The sequence below is a fragment of the Protopterus annectens genome, chromosome 4.part1, assembly GCF_019279795.1.
Source record: "Protopterus annectens isolate FY-2018-M chromosome 4.part1, PAN1.0, whole genome shotgun sequence".
Lineage (NCBI taxonomy): Eukaryota > Metazoa > Chordata > Ceratodontiformes > Protopteridae > Protopterus > Protopterus annectens.
The window spans coordinates 26,430,431-26,450,489 of record NC_056734.1 but is presented as its reverse complement, the minus strand read 5'-3'; positions in this window follow the sequence as shown (position 1 = coordinate 26,450,489).

Below are 20,059 nucleotides of genomic sequence, written 5' to 3'. Positions count from 1 at the left end.
CAGTATAAAATGGAGGCCTGGGATAGTCTTGCCTGTGACTTCACCAGTGCCACAGCTATTCCCTGGACTGGTGAGCAGGTCAGTCACAACCATGCTGACCTGAAGCGGTGGAGGGGGGATGTACTGGATCAATGGATCCAGGAATCTCGTCAGATGCCTAATGCCCCAGTACTAAGTACTCATTCTGCTAAGTAGGTAATAATTGCCTAGCCTGTGTATACTATGGATAGGTATGGCTCTGACAGCTGCAGATGAGCGGGTTGAGAACCAGCAAGCCCATGATGCTAGGTTGCAAAGGCTGCATTGCTAGGCAGGTTAGTAATTATTCTGCATGTACTGTCATAGCAAATAAATATAAGAGCCTGAGAAAGTGTTGTCCTAATATAAATAAAGGTATACTATTCTGTGACTAAAGGTATAACCCCTGGAGTGCTTCTGTTTACTCTTCTTTCATATGTTTTTGAACTGTTGCATACTATAAATAATACTGTTGTATTAAGCAGTGTTACCCACACTGAGGTATGCAGATAAAATGAGTATGAAGGTCTGTATAACAATGTTGGAAGTACCAAAAGGTAAGTCATATTGTACAAGTGAGGGAGACTTAGACAGAAAACATTAGAAAGCTTCACATCATTTCCCTGATAGCACAGTGTACTGTGATGTTAACTGAAAGTTTTATGTCACACACAGCAGGGGTTTTTATGCCAGGAGTGCTAGTAAGTTATATGCATAATCATACCCCACATCTTTACAGATTTTGTTTACGGAACATAGTATTCCCACAGTACCACATAGGTAGTAGCCACCAACATCATGAACAGGTACAGATGTGTACATGCAGCCTAGTGTTACGTCATCTCTCCTTTGATAATCCCATTCCCTAAGTATTTTGGAATCCCTCGGTGGATCATATAACCAATCAGGGGTCTGCATGCATGTCCACAAAGGTTGTTGTACACCTATAATGCAAAGTCATCATTCACAGACTCTGCTGCATTTGAACAGGTCTGACATAAACCTCGGCCATAAACCCTCACACACACAATTCAATAGAAACCGTAATGAGTGTGTGTGACATGGATGACCTAGGCCAGGCATCACTGCAGTGGCAGGCCTTGTCACAAGCATACAGATGTGACTTAAGGTCTGTGAAGCAGCAGCACTGTTTGGCAAAATGCCAACTGTGTACTTGGATAAAGCAGGGTTCCCACACATGCAATACTTGAGGTAACATGTATGTATATGTATTTGCCTCATAGCTACCTCACATGTGCAATGCTTACTGATATGTCATACGGTAGTCAAAGCAAAACCCCCAACACCGTCACACACATAGAGAACACACACTCACCAAGTGCAGGATTCAACCCCCTACATAACTACTTCATGATACTAAAAGAGTACGCATCAACATGTTGTGCTGCACACATTACTGGGAAGTATCTTTTCCACAGGTATATTTGTAGGATGGTGACACAATCAGACTTGACAAAGAATAGTTTACCACTTTTAAGGTGTTTTGCTACTCCCCTAAAAGATTGTTTCTTCCTAAGGAGACCACACACAGTTGTCAAGTGCAGGACTCAAACAACTACTTAATTACTTCATGATACTAGAGGAGTACGCATTAACACCACATGCTATACACATTAATAGAAGAAGCAATTTCCACAGGTATGTTTGTAGGATGGTGACATCATCAGACATGACAAAGATTTGTATACCACTTTTAAGGTGTTTTACTACTCTCCAAAAAGGTTGCTCTTCTCCAAGGAGATCACACACAGTTGTCAAGTGCAAGATTCAAACCCCTATCTAACTACTTCATGATACTAGAAGAGTACGCATTAGCACAACACACTATACACATTACTGGGTGTTTTCTTTTTCACAGGTATATTTGTAGGATGGTGACATCATCAGACATGACAAAGATGTGTATACCACTTTTTAGGTGTTTTGCTCCTCTCCAAGGAGATCACACATGAACGCACACAGTTGTCAAGTGCAGGATTCAAATCCCTACCTAATGCCTTAATGATACTAGAGAAATATGCATTAAGGTGTTACTCTCCAAAAAGGTTGCTCCTCTCCAAGGAGATCACACAAACACAGTTGTCATATGCAGGATTCAACCCCCTATCTAACGATTTCATCATACTAGAGAAGTATGCATTAGCATAACACACTACACACATTACTGGGGGTTCTCTTTTCCACAGGTATATTTGTAGGATGGTGACATCATCAGACATGACAAAGATGTGTATACCACTTTTAAGGTGTTTTACTATTCTCCAAAAAGGCTGTTCATCTCCAAGGAGATCACACACAAACACAAAGTTGTCAAACCCCTATCTAATTACTTCATGATACTAGAAGAGTACACATTAGCACAACATGCTATACACATTACTGGGGGTTTTCTTTTCCACAGGTATATTTGTAGGATGGTGACACCATTAGACATGACAAAGATGTGTATACCACTTTCAAGGTGTTTTGCTCCTCTCCAAGGAGATCACACATGAACGCACACAGTTGTCAAGTGCAGGATTCATATCCCTACCTAATGCTTTCATGATACTAGAGAAATATGCATTAACACAACATGCTATACACATTACTGGGGTCTCTCTTTTCCACAGGTATATTTGTAGGATGGTGACATCATCAGACTTGACAAAGATTGGTTTACCACTTTTAAGGTATTTTACGACCCTTCTAAAAGGTTGCTCTTTCCCAAAGAGACCACACACACTTATCAAGTGCAGGATTCAAACCCCTACCTAACTATTTCATGATACTGGAAGAGTACACATTAACACGACATGCTATACACATTACTGAGGGTTCTCTTTTCCACAGGTATATTTGTAGGATGGTGACATAATCAGACTTGACAGAGATTAGTTTACCACTTTTAAGGTGTTTTACTACTCTCCAGTGCATTTGCTCCTTCCCACGGAGACCACACACAAACACTTGTGAAGTACAGGATTCAAACCACTACCTAACTACTTTATGATACTACAGAGATACGCATTTACACACCACGTTATACACATTACTGTGAGTTATCCTTTCCACAGGTTTATTTGTAGGATGGTGACATCATCAGACTATACAAAGTGGGTTACATTAGGTGACATTAGGTGGGCTACATTGAAGGAATGTCTACACACTTTGGCCATGTCATCATCAAAAGGGTGTGTACTATCTACCTGTGTCCCCAGGGCCATAATGACTTTCTCCATACATACTGGATTACCACCTATGTGGTAATTTGTGTGCACTTTGTTGTACCCAAAGGGGATGACTATGCATTCTTTGGCATTCAGCTTGAGGGCATTGTTTTGACACCAGGTATCTGTCTCTGTAAGACACTTCTGGAGGATGTCTGTGTTAGCTGTGCAGTCAATTATGGACCACAGTTACCATTCATATGCAGACCAGTTCAGCCATACACCTCCCATGCTTGCCTGTACCTCTGAGCAGTATCTACTGAACAGGTGGGGTCCCAGGACCAAGACCTGTGGGATGCCATTTGTGACTGGCTTAGAGTTGGACATGGCACCAGCAACTCTGAACATGTGTGTTTGATCTGTGAGCCACCTGTCCACTCATCCTGTGACATAGCTTTTAATGTTCCAGCTGGTACGCTTGTCCATAATGACAGAGTGGGGAATGGTGTGGGAAGTCCTTTGTGAGGTCTGGGTGGGCTGTGTGGACTACTTTCACCTCCATCTATGTCCTTGGTAACTGTTTGAAATAGGTCAACTAGGTTTGGGAGCCAGGATCTGACTTTAACAAGGGGAAATTGTGGAGAGTCCAGTGTCTGGAGGTCTCCAATGTCTCTGTTCATGGGTTCCATGACAATTTGCTCAATAGCTCTGCAGAGCAGGCTGAGTATACATATTGGGCAATGGTGTCCATGTACTGTCGTGGCACCCCCTTTCTGGAGCTGGATAACTGTGTATGCCATTCTTTGGGTACATAGCCTGTGGTACGCTTGTGTCTGGACAGTGAATGTGAGTGAGGGTTCAGTTCCTCATGGGCCTAGTGTATGATGCAGCCTGGGACACCATCCAGTCACATTGATGCTATGTTCTCAGCTTTGGTGAGGGCTGTCTTTACCTGCATGTCCATGACATCTGGGGCTCTGCATCCTTCTGTGCTGGACACAGGCCTTTTTGGGGGTGATGCGGGGGTGTTTACATTGAACTTGTCCACCTGGATGTGGGCAATGAAAGTTGGTTTGTTGTATTTCTTTCATTTTTTTTCAATAACTGACAGCATATTTGGAAGTTGACACCTACATGTCTGGTATAGCTTCCGAAGGCTTTGTGGTTGTTATTATTACATTCCTTGGCTATTTGTCTTTAGAAACTGTCCTTGGATTATTTTATGAGCGATCATTGTTTCATCCTGATAATGATCAGTGATGTGTTTCCTTTAGTGAAGTTGGCTCTATCATGTGTTCGTTTCCTCCTTCTGTTGTCTAGCTTATTTATGGGCTACAACCACCTGATTGTTGTCCTATTTTTGGAGGTGTGCATCTTGGTTTTATTTGTGATGTCTCAATCCATGCATTCCTGTAGATGCTCATAGGATGCACTTGTAAATGATTCTGCGGATTGTATACCATTATCCTATAGCAAGAGGGCTTTGGAATGCTCCACTTTGGTCTTGGGAAGTGTGCAGTTTGCTTTTGCAAATGTATTCACAGTGGTTTCATTGACTGGGTGGGGGGGCCGGATGTAGATGTTCAGTGTGATTACTTCATGATCTGATATTGCCAGCGAGGAGTTTATCTCTGTAGTGGAACACTGGTACCCCATGTTGGTGATGCTCATGTCCAGTATGTTGTCACCTCTAGTGGGCATGGTGACCAGCTGTTCCAGGGTGTTAGGGTTTTTAAACTCTAGGAAACATTGGGCGAAGGACATTGTACACGAGTAATTCCACCACTCACTGTTTGGGTAGCTGTAATCTTCTCATATAATGGTGTTGGCTAGGACCTTTATACTTTCCACTGTTCTCCGGAATACTGAGTGAGGTTCCTGAGACAAGGTATGTGATCTGTAGCAGGCTACAATCTGATGGGCAGCTTTGGCCAATGTTAGTTGCACTTGCATGGTCTCCAAGGCCTCATGCTGTGACACTAACCTGAAGGTGTGGGTATCCATAGGGTAAATGGGTACACCCCTTCCTTTTGTATTTCACTCATGGTTTTGGGTCCAAAGGTCAGAGAGATTGTGAGGGTTTTATGTGGACCATATCCAACAGCTCTGTGTTTCACATAGCTTTGTATGTCAGGCAGTGAACACCTCTGAGTAGGTGATATGCAAGGGAGTACGTATGGAGCATTTTGAGATGGTCTGTGTATGGCATGTATTTCAGGCCACTAATGGTCTTTGTGTGGTATTGCTGCTGCTGGCTTTCCAGTTGTTGTGGTTGTCTTGTGCGGTACATAGCAACAGTGGCATTGTACTCTATTATAGTTCTAGTGAATGATGAGTGGAGGGGAACATTATCCTCTTCCTTTCTGCATGAGATGCATTTTGTGATGAGGTGTGCCACATGGGAAGGTTTCCTGACTACTGTGGGAAAGTGATTATCACAGTTGTATCCACTGTCCACCTGTGACCCAAGGTCTCTTGTCACACTTTCAGTGTGAAGTATACTACCACTTATGTTGTAGTTCTTAGTTACAGAGTTTTTAAGATAGGGGATGACAATGCACCTTTTGGCATTGAGCCAGAGCCCATGGCTTTGACAACAGCCATCTGTCCCAGCGAGGCCCTTTTGTAGGATGTCCACATCTTTTGTGTTTACCATTATGGCTCCTGGTTTGCAGTCCTCTGGTAAATTCAGCTGCCATAGACCTGCCATGTTAATGTTTACTTTAGGGAAGTAGATACTACACAGCCTGGGAAGTTATCTGGTCCCATGGCTGCTGTGATACTGACTTTGGAGAGTGTTTATTACCTGTGCAGCCATGATGACAGCATCTTTGCAGTCTTCCATTATAGATATGTGCTCTTTCATGAGTGAGAGGGGGGTACAGTTAACAGTGATCCTATCTGCCAGGATGTTGGCAATATCAGTTGGCTCTGTACATTTACTGCCATTGAGCTGTCACTCGGAACAGATCTGAGTGTAAACATGACATGAACCTGTCTGTTGGGCAGAGATCTCCTGAGTAGACAGTATGCCACAGAGTACAGATTGGGTTACATTTAGTCTTGTTGCATGGGGTGACTATTTGAGGCCAGTAATCCTCTTGTTAAGGTACTTCATTGGTCTTTCTAGCTGCTGAACGTGCCTAGTCGGATTCATCGTAAGTGTGTTGTGGTACTCTCTGACAGGTCTGATGACTGCTGAGTAGTGGGAACTGCCTTTGACCTACATGCACAGACCTTGGCAGTTTGTGTGAACACATAGCATGATTTTCCAACCACTTTGTGAATGTGTTTCTGGAAGTAGAGATGACTATCCACATTTGTCCATAGATCCCTAATTATCACATCCGTATTTAGCCTTCTCCATAGATCCCTAATTATCACATCCGTATTTAGCCTAAGTGTGTGAGCATGCCTAGTATGACCTTTCAGTGTGATGCTGAATGGAATCCACTAAATTTGTTAGAGTGTGTCAGCACACCCAGTATAGACATTTATACTATATGTGTATGGAAAATCAAGTTGTATTTTTACAGCAAGGCTCACCTTTGTGTCATAGATCAACAGGGATCATGCTGTGCCTGCAGGGCTTCCATGCGACACTTTGCATAGACCTACCAACATTTCTACATACAGGGGGAACAGCTATTCTTTGTACATTTCTACCCGGGGGCACACCTGATTGTTACTGTGGGTGTACATAGGATGTGGGTTTCACCTGACACATATACACATTTGCTATGCCTGCACTGCTATGTACAGGGCACCATTTCAGTCTGTACTGTTGCCTATCATAGTGACTTGAGGCATACTACTGTACTACAAATGTTGGCGTCCAATGACATGTATATTACACTGTGACTTCATAGCCTACACAACCCACATCACACCGCCTAGCCTGATGTTCTCAGTCTGCATAGATGTGTGGGGGAGGTTACCCATTTGTCTCGTTAGGGGCATGATTCTGTATTTCTTTGTGTTTGCATAAGCGTACAATTGTCCTGCTGTGTCTGTGCCACTGAAATGCTATCATGGCTTAGTGGTTCAGTACTGTGACTATAGTGCACATTATCCTGGGTTTGAGCCCTGTCATTGCTTTTTATTGCCATGCTGGGCAGACCAGACTGCTTAAAGAACAGTAAAGCAGATATGAGCATGTTTAACTGACTTTGCTCAACTTTGGCCAACCTTGCCCAACATTGCCCGATGTTGCGCTAGTTGGCAAGAGCAATTTTGTTTACATATACTAGATATTGGTAAAAGCTGCTTAGCACTGCTTTATATTGCTTAAAACATGGCAATCATGCCTCAGGTGGAGCTGCAGGGCTGTCTATGTTGGATGCACATACTACACTCCCTATACATGTTTCGAAACAGGTAGTGTCAAGTTAAGCATCCCTATTATTTTATGTGTGAGTCAGAGGGAGGTATCATTTCCAGGGTTCCTACTGAACCAGTGTATGTGCTATGTGTTGCCTCTTTGCCAAGACCAAGGCATACTGGGCACGCCTCTTTCTGCCTACTGGGGCAGGCTCAGGTTGTTCCTCCTCTGAGTCACGCTGTGCCTGTGCAGGCCTTGGCAATGGTGGGGGACTGTTTGGCCCTGCCCCATGCTGTTCCTGCTGCAGCTGTTTTCGCAGGATCATATTGTGTAACATGGCACATACCATGACAATTTTGGTACATGTAGTTGATGAGTACTGCAAGGCTTCACCAGATGCATTTAGGCAATGGAACCATAACTTGAGCATCCCAAACACATGCTCTATTATATTTCATGTTTGTGCATGTGCCTCATTATAGTGTTCTTGTTCAGGTGTGTGGGCATTTCTGATGGGTGTCATCAGCCACGGCTTCAGTGTGTATCCAGCATCCCCCACTAAGTGACCGTCAGGATGTCCCCATTAGCATATGTCTGGTACAGCTGCGACAGATGCCAGATATGGGAATCATGGTAGCTTCCAGGGCAGCCAGCACACATTCAGTATTATGCCCTGGACATCACATACAACCTGGCCGTTGATGGAGTGGAAGCCCTTGCGGTTGATGTAGGCCCTACCCCACTCAACGGCTGGTGCTTTGATGTGTATGTGCATGCAGTCAATTGCACCCACTACCTCAGGGTATTCCGCTATTTAATGTAAGAGACGCATGTTGCTGGCCAATACCTCACAGGAATTGGGGAAATATACATGATCCCTGACATGCGCTGACATGGCATTCAGGAACTGGTGCAGTACTCTGGATGCTGATGCCTGTGAAATCCCCATCATATCACCAGTTGGTCTCTGGAAGGTACCTGTTGCTAGTATTCCTAGGCCAACACATACCTTGGTTTCCACTGGGATGGGTTTGCCTCTGTTGGTTCTGTGTGTGAGGCGTGGCCTGCACAGCTCAACAATTTGCTGCAGGAGCTCTCTGTCCACTCTATAGCGCTCCACTATCTCCAGCTCATGTAGCCCCTGGTAGGTTACCCTGGGTCTGTACACTCTTCTCTGTCTCCTCACTGTGGGTTGCTCAGCAGCATTCACAATGGCACCACCCTCAGCATCTTGCACATGTCACCTTATAATAGCAATGGCAGCCCCTAACATTCTTTTGTCTCAGTTAAGCTTTTTAAGTTTTCACCTCTCTTTGTAGACTGCAGTGTTTCAGTATTTCTGAGAAAAACATGGAGGATTGTTGTTTGCAGAGTTTTAAGTGCTGGGCTGGGCTAGGCTAGTGTACTGCCTGTATAATTGGCAGATTCTCCTTGGTTAACTTCCTACTACTTCCTTTCCTTCCTTTTCCCATTTCTATTTCCACAGGGGGCAGCAGAGCACAAACAAGCGCAAACACGTGCACATGAGCGCACACGTGCGTGCACAGTGTAAGCAGCTTTGCAAGAAACTTCAGTGATAGCCACAGCGTACACCTTCAGTTTCTGGGTTTCAGTTTAGACAACTGTAGACATGCCTCTTCCAGTCTTGAGTACCTCATAGCAAACACATGCCACTCTGCTCCAATAAGATTACAGTCTTTTTGATACATACCCCCTCATGATGTCACCTATCTTCTACTCTGTTACTCCCCTAATCCTACTCTTACACTCTAGGGACATGGTTCACATGGCATAGAAATTTGGGATTCACTATCCTTATACTCATTTTCATAGGATTGCCTACTAATGCTTGGTTATATCTCTCAGCCTGTGCTTTCCCCCTTAGCAACCACTACTCAGTCAACATGTTGTCTTCAGCCTGCCATTTGCCTGCATGGCAGATGAATATTTTGAATTGAATACCTATTTGTGGCTTTTATTTTTTGTTTTTAGGGTTTTTAGAGCGCTGCACATTTGCGTGGCACTGTTCTACGCTTAAACATCGGAGATCGAGGAAAAATAAATAAATGTTTTTATTATTTTGCAACGGATAATAATGCCAATGGCCGTATATTTGGCCACTGGCAAGCTTCCTCAACTGGATGCATCCTTTATTTGGAGCTGTCATAGCTCCGTTTTGCTATTTTCAGAACGGTACTCAGTTGCCAACCGAGTACATTTCTGCAAATAACACTACTCTTACTCGGACAGGTTAGTGTTTCCTGGATCGCAAATTTACCTCATTTGCATAGCTTTCAGCAGCAAATGAGGTAATTTGCATAAACTAACCCTGTCCGTGCAAGAGTCATTTTAGGAGCTCTCTTGCACGCCCCTGCCGGCTGTTCCTGGATTGCTCGGCAGACGTTGGCTTGCTGGAGTCTTACTCTACTCTTAGACTCCGTGCAAGCCTTCGTGAATCCGGCCCAATATTTTAATATGGTTTTATATAGGCATTATTTATTATGGCATGTCAAGATATATATTTTAAATATATAATATATACATTTATAATTACTTAATAATTATACAATTATATTATATTCAATGCAACTGTTCAACTAATGAGTAATTAACTGGATAATGGATTGTAATTAGTGAACACAGAACACTATATAAGAAATTTCTTTTATTGTAATGGTTGTCTGAAGAAGGCTGGTGTCACAGCCAAAAGTGCTTACCTACTAATAAACTTGGATTTCTTACTTTACTTGGATTTATTTCAACTGCATTTGGCATATCATCTGATTTATTTCACTTCATGTGTTTGGTATATTGCTGGATTGCTATTGTGCTGCCATTTTTTTCATTCATAATTACTGGACTCCTGGTAAAGCACCTCATCCAAAGGCTTCTGGAAAGGAACTATTCTGGCTCTCAGTACATGTCTAAGGTGTGGAATAGTTTGGACCAGGCTTTATCCAGGACATCTAGTATCACACACATGGGAAAGCAATGTAGGCATCATTTCAATGACCTATGCAGGAGAAAAAAGGATTCTGTCAACTGTTGGTTGCATGAGTTTGAGACTACAGGAATTCCACATCTGTGTAAGTATGACAATAGGAGAGTACTTGTAAGAATTAGTTAAATACTGACAAGACTGGCAAGCATAATGTTCTTCTGTGAATTTCTATTCTTTGCCTAACTCCAAACAAATGTGAGTTCAATCAGCAGGCTCATGTTGCTCCATTGGAGAGAAATAGAGAAGAAACTGGTGTGTATGCAACAGAAGATAAATGCTATTGTAGCTTTAAAAGTTACAGATAGCTTTTCTGGTCTTTTATACAGTAGTATTAAACTGAGCATGCATATTCCAACTGTAAAAGCAAGTATGTATCCATTAGTCTGTACCACATACCAGTTGTAAGCGTCCAATATTAGACTGCAGTCAGAAGTTGTGGGTTCAAATACAATGATTCCCAACTATATAATACTGTTATTTCTTCAATAATATTTACACTAAATTAAAAGAAAATCTATACCACTGGCACAAATGCCCTGCTGTAAACTGTAATCTGTATAACTGGAACATGCATATGTGAAATATATGCACATTTCAAGGATTACGTTCAACAATCTGTAATATAGTGTGTATCTGTTGGGATGTATACTTAAATGTAATATGTCAGATAAATGAGTTGTATAATTGTGTTAATGCATTGTATGTCACATATTATGGTACTAATTTTATCTCTTTTTTTTCTCTCACCCCAACCCTTATCTCTCTTTTTTTATTTTCTATTGTGTCATCAAAATGTCTCCATGTCATCCATATTTACCACATCACTAAATGCTATATAGCATAGTGAGGTAGGCCAGCACCAATGGATCAACCTACCCTCACTCTACCAGCTTCAACACCGATGCCCAGCATGTCTAGGAGTGAACCTGGCAGCACTGCTTCTGTTGCCCTTGCACTACCTGTGCCATCAGGTAGTACTTCCCCAGAAACTGGTACAGTAGAACATCTGAGAGCAGTGGCAGAGGTGGTGATTTAATCACCCACAGGGGATGATGCGTAGGTTCATGCACCACACCACTGGTGTATGCCTAAACCAGATGGAGACGCTGCTTTCCCTCATGGTCTGTAGGAGAAGATGTCAAGCAGTCCAGCCAACAGCAGAGTAAGGGGACAGTGATGACAGACCTATGGTGAGGACTCATTTCTCACTGTCTCCAAGCTTGATGTCCATGAGCCTGCGTTGTTCCCACCCTCACCCCAAACATGGTGTCCCCCAACGTTTTGTGTCTATCACCATCCCTGTCTCTTGTCTTGTTTGTTTGCATTTGCTTCCTCACCTACACATCTTACCTGATGCAGACATACCTAAGTCCTTTACCCAGCAGTCCTCTCTTACTAAATTAAAAAAAAATGGTCATCTGCCCAACAAATAATTAATTGGTCCATACACAGTTCTTCATTTTACACATGTGCCTTCTTGACACACTTGATTCAGTCCAATTGGCTATACAGCATGATTATGTTGTGGTCATCCCTCTCTCTGGAAGTGACAGTCCAAATTCAAATAACATTCTGAACATAAGATCAGTTTTTACTGTTGAATAAATGGATAGCTATGGTTCATTCTTATCTCTCTCTAGCACATTCCTGTATTACTTTCCCTTTGTTCTTCCCCTGCTTGCTCCCCATTTCACCACCCCATTTTAACACCTATGATTTGGTCAAAAATAGAATCACACACAACACACATAAGCAGCAGATAAACAATGGATTCCTTCACTTTTTGGCCTGTATGTTTGGGTAAAATTTTGCATCTCACAGCAATGCTGAGCAACTTTGAGTGGTGGTACAATGCTGTGGTTATCTCCACACAACCTTGCTTAACCCTGCTGCACTATGCCAACACACAACAACGCATGTAGTATAAAGAGTGAATCTCATTGCATTATCACTGCTTATTTAAAAGTATTTAAAAGTCTTACATACACCTGGATTCTAACCCAGCATCATTTGGGCTCAAAAAAGAAATGTGTCAATACATTTTACCTGCTACCACAGGGTCAGTTAAGCAGCAGGTGTGTTTTATAAACTCAATACTAATTCCAAGACTTTAGCAATGTGGCTCACATTTGTGCACTGTTTAGCTATGTGCAAACAGGTAAAGCTTAACTCACATGTGCAAACACTTTGCCATCACACACACCAGCTGCATGCCCTGCTATGGAAAGATAAATATGTTGTTTACGGCCCATTTCCTGTCTATGCCATGAAATTACATATGGGAACATAAACTGAAGGACTTATCTAACAATATGTCACATATTTACAATACAACCATGTGTTGCCTCCCCCTAAGCAGTGCAACCCTGGTGTCTCAGTACTTTTCTCACACATATATATAACCTACACTACAGAAAATTAATATCAAATGTTATGTGATATGCAATGTACAACTATCTGTTAGCATGCAGACCTATAGCTATTGACCCATGAGCCTAAAAAGCCTTATCTGCAAGGCTTGGAAAGGGAACAGTATGGACCTTATCCACAAGGACATAAGTGACCTTCAACACACTTGACCCAACCCATTTTGGTTTTGTCAGGTGTGCATTTGCTTATTAAACCTAGTGGGCTTCTTTGATAATTACCCCAAACACATGGATGAGGGAATAACAGGACATGCCGCTATCTTGATTTATCCAAGGCTTTTGAAACTATCCCCTATTCAGGTATCATAGAAAGACTCTCCCATCTGAGGATTAACCCATACATTATTACATGGATAGTCAACTAGCTCAGTGACAGAACACACACGCTGTGAAAACAGGGGATTGCACCTCCCCACTAGTTAACTTACCAGTGGAATATCTCAAGGATCTTTGCTGGGCTCTCAACTGTTTGTAAACTATTTCTCTGAGGTCCAGGCATAGGTAGATAGCATGTAACTTGCAAAGTTTGCAGATGACTGTCAGCTGGATGCAGTCATATAGAGTAATCTCACTATGTTAACATATTACAGAAAGGGATGATACAGACAAATGATTGGTGCCAAACTCACAGACTGAACCTTACAGCAAAAGATGTCGCACTGTCCCCTTTGCAAGGAAACACCCCTGCTAAATATGATATACATAGCACCCCTCTAAGCTGAAACACAGTACTGTGAGAATTGGGAACACATATTGATAGAAATCTACACATCAATCACTATGTGTCCATAGTGGTGAGGCACACATTCTACATTGCACACCTCATAAATAAAACCATCACATCCATGACCAGGGAGATCATAGCTCTGCTGTACTCTACCCTTTTCAGACCACTAATTAAGAACAATGCTCTCTTCTATCTGTAGCTCACCAGACACCTGCAGCAACTGGAGAAAACACATAGGTTTGTGACTGGGAGAATCCAGAGTCTCCAAAACATGACATAAATAGAAAGACTGAAAGACCTGTTACTGCACTCAATATAATGCAAGCTGCTGAGAGGTGACCTATGTCTAGCCTACAGAGCAGTCTCAGACTCTGTCCTAGAGGAAATAATGGATAACAGCAAATCAAATGGGATAAGAATAACTTGCTCAAAGGATCTCAAAATAGCTTGTGGCATAAGCAGAACTTGCTGGGGAGACAGACATATCTCCTAGTGATTACCACTTCTCTGTAATAGGCTCTCATGGCATGTGAAGAAGTGATCCTCAATGACCATATTCAAGTATACTTTGACAACTGTATGGGTGATTGTAAATTCAACCCTAGGTGGCAACTATATCCCTAATACACAGGCACATTTGGTGCTGATCACAAAATTGCTCTCCTAACAACACCCATCTAACTATTCTTAATAAATGTACTTGTGTTTTTAAACAGGTATGCTTGTAAATGCCCTACAGCCATTAGGCTAGTAACCTATGAACCTATGAAGCTATGAACCTATGCAGGAATCCCAACATCTTCTCTTCAACATGCCCTGAAGATGTCACCCCACTATAAGTTGACCTGCAGTTTTCAAACGTCAGACCTGTGCTGTGGTGCTTGCACAAAGTACTGAGTTCTGTAGTCTATGCACTTAGATATGGGTTTTGTAAGAGCAGTAATTGTGTATCCAACAGTTAAAGCTGCAATCCAGTAAACTGGCAGTATTTTGATATTTGTACATGCCTACAAATCCATTTCATGCAAGCCTCCCATCTTCACTCCAACATGTCCTGCTGATGTCATCCACTATAAGTTGACTTGCAATCTCATAAAAGTCAGAGTTGTACCATGGTGCATGCATAAAGTATTGTGTGCTGTAGTCTGTGTATTTAGATAGGGGTTATGTTCTTACTTCAGTCAACTTTGTATGTATGTATTTGTGTGTGTGTGTGTGTGTGTGTGTGTGTGTGTGTGTTTGGGTGTCTAGCTTGAAGAGCAGAAGTGTGTTTCCTACAGTTACTGCTCCAATCACATGGACTGACAGTGTTTTGATACTTGCACATGCCTACACATTCATTTCATACAGGCCTCCCAACATTTTCCCTCCAGCATGCCCTGCTGATATCATCCACTGCAAGTTGACCTTCAGTCTTATAAAAGTCAAATTTGTGCCATGTTGCTTGTGTAAAGTACTGAGTTCTGTAGTCTGTGTATTTAGATAGATAGAAGTTCTTTTCTCACTGCAGTCAAGTGTGTGTGTGTGTGTGTGTGTGTGTGTGTGTGTGTGTGTGTGTGTGTGTGTGTGTGTGTGTGTGTGTGTGTGCATGTGTGTAACCAGAAGATCAGAAGTGTGTATGTTACAGTTAATACTGCAATCCCATGGATTGGCAGTATTTTGATCCTTGTACATGCCTACACATCCATTTCATGCAAGCCACCTATCTTCTCTCCAACAAGCCCTGCTGAAATCATCCACTATAAGTTGACCTGCAGTCTTATAAAAGCCAGACTTGTGCCATTGTGCTTGCGTATAGTCCTGAGTTCTGTAGTCTGTGTAGTTTGATACCTAGGGTTTCTGTTCTCACTTCAGCCAACTGTGTATGAATGTGTGTGCATATTTGTGTGTCTATCCCAAAGAGAAGATGTGTGTATCCTACAGTTACTGCTCCAATCACATGGATTGACAGTGTTTTGATACTTGCACATGCTTACACATCCATTTCCTGCAGGCCTCCCAGCATCTTCTCTCCATGACCTGCCAATATCATCCACTATAAGTTGACCTGCAGTCTTATAAAAGTCAGACTTGTACCATGGTGCTTGCATACAGTACTGGGTTCTGTAGTCTGTGCACTTAGATAGGGGCACTGTTCTCACTTCAGTCAACTGTGTGTGTGTGTGTGTGTGTGTGTGTGTGTGTGTGTGTGTGTGTGTGTGTGTGTGTGTCTGTGTCTGTGTGTATGCATATATCCAGAAGACCGTAAGTCTGTATCCTACAGTTAATGCTGCAAACCCATGGATTGACAGTATTTTGATATTTGTACACGCCTACACATCCATTTAATGCAAGCCTAATATCTTCTCTCCAAACATGCCCTGCTTATATCATGCAATATAAGTTGACCTGAAGTGTTATAAAAGTCAGACTTGTGCCATGGTGTTTGCATAAATTACTGGGTTCTGTAGTCTGTGTACTTTGTTAGATAGGGGTTCTGTTCTCACTTTAGTCAACTGTGTATTTATGTGTGTGGGTGTGTTTGTGTGTCTAGCCCAAAGAGCAGAACTGTGTATCCTACTGTTACTGCTCCAATCACATGGATTAACACTGTGTTTATACCTGTACATGCCTACACATCCAGATCTTGCAGGCCTCCCAACATCTCCTCTCCAACATGCCTTGCTGATATCATCCACAATATGTTGTCCTGCAGTCTTATAAAATTCAGACTTGTGCCATGCCATGGTATTTGCATAAAATACTAGGTTCTGTAGTATGTGTACTTGGATAAATAGGGGCTCTGTTCTCACTGCAGTCAACTGTGTGTGTGTGTGTGTGTGTGTGTGTGTGTGTGTGTGTGTGTGTGTGTGTGTGTGTGTGTGTTTGTGTGTCTAGCCTGAAGAGCAGAAGTGTGTATCCTACAGTTACTGCTCCAATCACATGGACTGACAGTGTTTTGATACTTGCACATGCCTACACATTCATTTCATACAGGTCTCCCAACATTTTCTCTCCAGCATGCCCTGCTGATATCATCCACTATAAGTTGACCTGCAGTCTTATAAAAATCAAACTTGTGCCATGGTGCTTGTGTAAAGTACTGAGTTCTGTAGTCTGTGTATTTAGATAGTGGTTCTTTTCTCACAGTAGTCAAGTGTGTGTGTGTGTGTGTGTGTGTGTGTGTGTGTGTGTGTGTGTGTGTGTGTGTGTGTGTGTGTGTGTAAAACCAGAAGAGCAGAAGTGTGTATCCTACAGTTAATGCTGCAATCCCATGGATTGGCAGTATTTTGATCCTTGTACATGCCTACACATCCATTTCATGCAAGCCTCCCATCTTCTCTCCAACATGCCCTGCTGAAATCATCCACTATATGTTGACCTGCAGTCTTATAAAAGCCAGACTTGTGCCATGGTGCTTGCGTACAGTGCTGGGTTCTGTAGTCTGTGCAGTTTCATAGCTAGGGGTTATGTTCTCACTATAGCCAACTGTGTATGAATGTATGTGCATGTTTGTGTGTCTAGCCCAAAGAGCAGAAGTGTGTATCCTACAGTTACTGCTCCAATCACATGGATTGACAGTGTTTTGATACTTGCACATGCCTACACATCCATTCCATGCAGGCCTCCCAACATCTTTTCTCCAACATGCCCTGCCAATATCATCCACTATAAGTTGACCTGCAGTCTTGAAAAAGTCAAACTTGTGCCATGGTGCTTGCATACAGTATTGGGTTCTGTAGTCTGTGTACTTAGATAGGGGTACTGTTCTGATTTCAGTCAACTGTGTATGTATGTGTGTGTGTGTGTGTGTGTGTGTGTGTGTGTGTGTGTGTGTGTGTGCGTGTGTCTGTGTATATACAGAAGATCATAAGTGTGTATCCTACAGTTAATACTGCAAACTCATGGATTGACAGTATATTGGTATTTGTACATGCCTACACATCCATTTCATGCAAGCCTCCTATCTTCTCTCCAAATGTGCCCTGCTTATATTATCCAGTATAAGTTGACCAGCAGTCTTATAAAAGTCAGACTTGTGCTGTGGTGCTTGTGTAAATTACTGGGTTCTGTAGTCTGTGTAGTTTGTTAGATAGGGGTTCTGTTCTCACTTTAGTCAACTATGTATTTATGTGTGTGTTCGTGTGTGTTTGTGTGTGTGTGTGTGTGTGTGTGTGTGTGTGTGTGTGTGTGTGTGTGTGTGTGTGTGTGTGTGTGTGTCTGTGTGTGTCTAGCTCAAAGTGCAGAACTGTGTATCTTACAGTTATTGCTCCAATCACATGGATTAACACTGTGTTGATACTTGTACATGCCTACACATCCAGTTCATGTAGGCCTCCCAACATCTTCTCTCCAACATGCTTTGCTGATATTATCCATTATAAGTTGTCCTGCATTCTTATAAAAGTCAGACTTGTGCCATGCCATGGTGTTTGCATAGAGTACTAAGTTCTGTAGTATGTGCACTTAGATAAATAATGGCTCTTTTCTCGCTGCAGTCAATTTTGTCTGTGTATGCGTGTTTGTGTGTGTGTGTGTGTGTGTGTGTGTGTGTGTGTGTGTGTGTGTGTGTGTGTGTGTGTGTGTGGATGTGTGTAGCCAGTAGAGCAGAAGTGTATATTTTGATACTTGTACATGCCTACCATTTTATGAAAGCCTCCCATCTTTTCTCCAACATGCCCTGCCAATATCATCCACTATAAGTTGACCTGCAGTCTTATAAAAGTCAGACTTATGCCATGGTGCTTGCATACAGTACTGGGTTCTGTAGTCTAAGTACTTAGATAGGTGCTCTGCTCCACTTCAGCCAACTGTGTATGTGCATGTGTGTGTGTGTGTGTGTGTGTGTATGTGTGTGTGTGTGTGTGTGTGTGTGTGTGTGTGTGTGTGTGTGTGTGTGTGTGTGTGTGTGTGTGTGTGTGTGTGTTTAGCCCGAGGAGCAGAAGTGTGTATTCTACAGTTACTGCTCCAATCTCATGGAGTGACAGTGTTTTGATACTTGCACATGCCTACAAATCCATTTCATGCTGTCCTCCCAACATCTTCTCTCCAGCATGTGCTGGTGATATCATTCACTATAAGTTGACCTGCAGCCTTATAAAAGTCAGACTTGTACCATGGTGCTTGGGTAGAGTACTGAGTTCTCTAGTCGGTGTGCTTAGGGTTTCTGTTCACACTTCAGTCAACTGTGTATGTGTGTGTGTGTGTGTGTGTGTGTGTGTGTGTGTGTGTGTGTGTGTGTGTGTGTGTGTGTGTGTGTGTGTGTGAGAGAGACCAGAAGAGCAGAAGTGTGTATCCTACAGTTAATGCTGCAAACCCATGGATTGACAGTATTTTGATATTTGTACATGCCTACACATCCATTTAATGCAAGCCTAATATCTTCTCTCCAAACATGCCCTGCTTATATCATCCAGTATAAGTTGACCTGAAGTCTTATAAAAGTCAGACTTGTGCCATGGTGTTTGCATAAATTACTGGGTTCTGTAGTCTGTGTACTTTGTTAGATAGGGGTTCTGTTCTCACTTTAGTCAACTGTGTATTTATGTGTGTGGGTGTGTTTGTGTATCTAGCCCAAAGAGCAGAACTGTGTATCCTACTGTTACTGCTCCAATTGCATGGATTAACACTGTGTTTATACTTGTACATGCCTACACATCCAGATCTTGCAGGCCTCCCAACATCTTCTCTCCAACATACCTTGCTGATATCATCCACTATATGTTGTCCTGCAGTCTTATAAAATTCAGACTTGTGCCATGCCATGGTATTTGCATAAAGTACTAGGTTCTGTAGTATGTGTACTTGGATAAATAGGGGCTCTGTTCTCACTGCAGTCAATTGTGTGTGTGTGTGTGTGTGTGTGTGTGTGTGTGTGTGTGTGTGTGTTTGTGTGTCTAGCCTGAAGAGCAGAAGTGTGTATCCTACAGTTACTGCCCCAATCACATGGACTGACAGTGTTTTGATACTTGCACATGCCCACACATTCATTTCAGACAGGTCTTCCAACATTTTCTCTCCAGCATGCCCTGCTGATATCATCCACTATAAGTTGACCTGCAGTCTTATAAAAATCAAACTTGTGCCATGGTGCTTGTGTAAAGTACTGAGTTCTGTAGTCTGTGTATTTAGATAGTGTTTCTTTTCTCAAATTAGTCAAGTGTGTGTGTGTGTGTGTGTGTGTGTGTGTGTGTGTGTGTGTGTGTGTGTGTGTGTGTGTGTGTGTGTAACCAGAAGAGCAGAAGTGTGTATCCTACAGTTAATGCTGCAATCCCATGGATTGGCAGTATTTTGATCCTTGTACATGCCTACACATCCATTTCATGCAAGCCTCCCATCTTCTCTCCAACATGCCCTGCTGAAATCATCCACTATATGTTGACCGGCAGTCTTATAAATGTCAGACTTGTGCCA